The sequence below is a fragment of the Aotus nancymaae genome, unplaced genomic scaffold (assembly GCF_030222135.1).
Source record: "Aotus nancymaae isolate 86718 unplaced genomic scaffold, 86718_ANA_hifiasm-v0.15.2.pri h1tg000131l, whole genome shotgun sequence".
NCBI lineage: Eukaryota > Metazoa > Chordata > Mammalia > Primates > Aotidae > Aotus > Aotus nancymaae.
In genome coordinates this window covers 4517887-4520655 of record NW_026988546.1, presented here as the reverse complement: position 1 = coordinate 4520655, position 2769 = coordinate 4517887, and the positions used below count along the sequence as shown (strand labels likewise).

General features: G+C 31.2%; 1 non-coding gene across 1 annotated transcript; it reads left to right on the top strand.

Moving 5' to 3' along the window:
* Positions 1-291: 291 nt before the first annotated feature.
* On the top strand, positions 292-394 carry LOC135272823 (U6 spliceosomal RNA). The gene has a single exon (XR_010340782.1). It is a non-coding gene; the product is annotated as a U6 spliceosomal RNA (small nuclear RNA).
* Positions 395-2769: the final 2375 nt, after the last annotated feature.

The following is a 2769-nucleotide window of genomic DNA, read 5'->3' as shown; positions in this document are numbered from 1 at the left end:
TCTATATTATCCTTCCCCATAGCATGGGTGTCAATTTGTGGGGTTTTTTCCTTTTCTTTTTTTTTTTTCCCAATTTGTAGTTTTATCCTCAAGTAATCTGTTTTCCACAATAATGAAAATATCCCAAATTACTTGCATTTCTACCTGAAGTTTTAAAAATATTTTCATATTCTACATCACAGGAAGCTATTCAACAGAACTCTCTGAATCTCAAGTAGGTTTATTGGGTTTATCAGAGCTAAGCCTCATCCATGACTGATGAGTATTCACGTATAAAGTAGGGTTTTATGCTTGCTTCAGCAGCTCACATACTAATACTGGAATAATACAGAGAAAATTAACATGGCTCCTGCATAAGAATGACACACAAATTCATGAGGTGGTTCATATTTTGTGCAGTCCCTGGAAGGTCCTTTGATAATTTTCTGATTAGCTCCAAGGAAACAGCATGAGTCAGAGCAAAATGGTTGGCACTTAATATTGAAATTGTGATCTTCACTACCAAAATATTCACATACAGTGATCTATGGAATGAGAATGGAGCTGAGTAAAGCATGCGGATGTTGTGTGCAAATATATTAGTATGTGTCTCAGAAATGAGAAAATGTCACCTTGCATCTCCTTCATGGAACTTAAAAAAATAGTTTTATATTTTGTGTCAAATGGAGGTCAACATGGAGATTAAGCGTCATTCTACAAAGATCTACTGGCTCAGAGTCTGAGTCTGTAAAGAAGAATCATAGTCCAAGGCAGGTATTGATATCCATTAGTTTTCTGCCCTTGGTGTGATTGATGAGCTCAGTAACAGTGGAAATTATGTTATCTAATTTAATGAGATAATATGTTTATAAATAAATGTAGTTACAAACTATGAAATATATGAGATGCCCTAAATTAAAAGCTACAAAGAGTGGAACACCTAATAAACAAAATTAGGATTTAATAACATTTCCCCCAAACCACAATGTTTCAATATTAGAACATATAAAAAACACATTGGACTTTATTTGCAGTTCCAAGATAGTTTCACCAACATAGTTCAAGAACAAATTATTTCATTGCTTCACTATTTTTCTGAGCATTCAAAACATGTTATCTCATTAAATTTTTATAACAACCTAGTGAAATAAGACAGTAAAATTCTCACTTTTTAGAAGAAGACATTGAACCTAACAAAAGCATCTTACCCAAGAACTAATAGCTTTTGACTATAGAGCTAGGGCTTTTTCTGAGTTAGGACACTTTCCATTATGTCAGGCTAATGCAAGTTAATTTACTGAACTATACTGCCTTCAATTCATGAGTACATGTTACTTTTTTCTTCTTTAATTAGAAGCTTAAAGAGAAGTTTGTAGAGCTTACAAATGAGAAGTGTATGGGATAATTGAAGTTCTAAAATTAACATCAATATTATTTGAAATACTCTAAGAATTTAATATATTTGGTAATTGTTTTTATATCAGTTTAAAAATAGTAATTTTACTTATTGCATATTTAGACCTAGCATTCACCAACTAATGTCTGAATACAAAGAAAATAAGACAGCTGGAAATCCTCAAAATAGCAATCCAGGTAAGACTTCCAGGTAAATTACTCTTGGTGGTCTTACCATAGATTAACAAATAAGAGTAAGGAAGTTTTAATTACCAAAGAGCAGCTTAAAATCTCACTATGTAAATTGCATATATACATATATGTGTGTATGTTTTAAATTTCCTCTTAGTAGATTTCAGAATTATTAAAAAAGTTATGTGTAGATAATTCTTACTCTCAAACAGTATTATCTAAAAGGAATCATTTCTTTAATTGTAGTCCCTAAAATCTTATATGATATTTTTTGTATAAATAAGAAAAAATATTTTTAAGTTAGTATGTGGTATGTTTTATTTATAGTCTCATTATAACAAATGGAATGTGTTACAAAATTGGAGCGTCTATTTAATTTTTAAAATAAATGGTTTTTGTTCAATAAATAAATATCGATTACAGTTGACCTTTGAACAACATAGGATTTAGGGGTACTGATCCCCTGTGCAGCTGAAAATCTGTGTATAACTTTTGACTTCCCCCAAAATTAGCTACTAATAGGTAACTATTGACCAGAAACAGTCAGTTAAGACATTTGGTATGTTACATGTGTTACCATATTATATTCTTATAAGAAAGAAGTAGAGAAAAAATGGTTATTAACAAAATCATAAGGAATAAAAATATATTTACTATTTATTAAGTGGAAGTGGAAGTGGGTTATCCTCATCTTCTCCAAGTTGAGTAGGCTGAGAAGAAGGAGGAAGCAGGAGATTGGTCCTGCTGTCTCAGGTGGTAGAGGTGGAAGGAAATCTGCGTATAATTACACCGCTGCAGGTCAAGTTCCTGTTATTCAAAGGTCAACTGTATTACATAGTGATTTATGTCACTAAAAAAAATTAACTTTTTAAAACTGGGAACTCAACAATACCATTTTGGTAACATAAACAAATGTCACTAAGAACCACAAAACTTATCCAGTGGGCACTAATACTAATAGAAGATTATTTTTAAAAGATACTAAGTGTAGAAGTCAGAAAAGGAATTTCTTGTTGAAAAGCACAGGTCATGTTACATATTATTATACCAACAAGGTCTCACTTATTGACTTCTTTCTTCCTAATTTGAAATTGAATGAGATACATTTACTTCATTAAAACAGGATCCACTAGTTAATTGTCATGATAGCAGTAATTTTGTTAGATAAAAATACTCTGTTACCAGTAGCCCAAGTTTATTGTA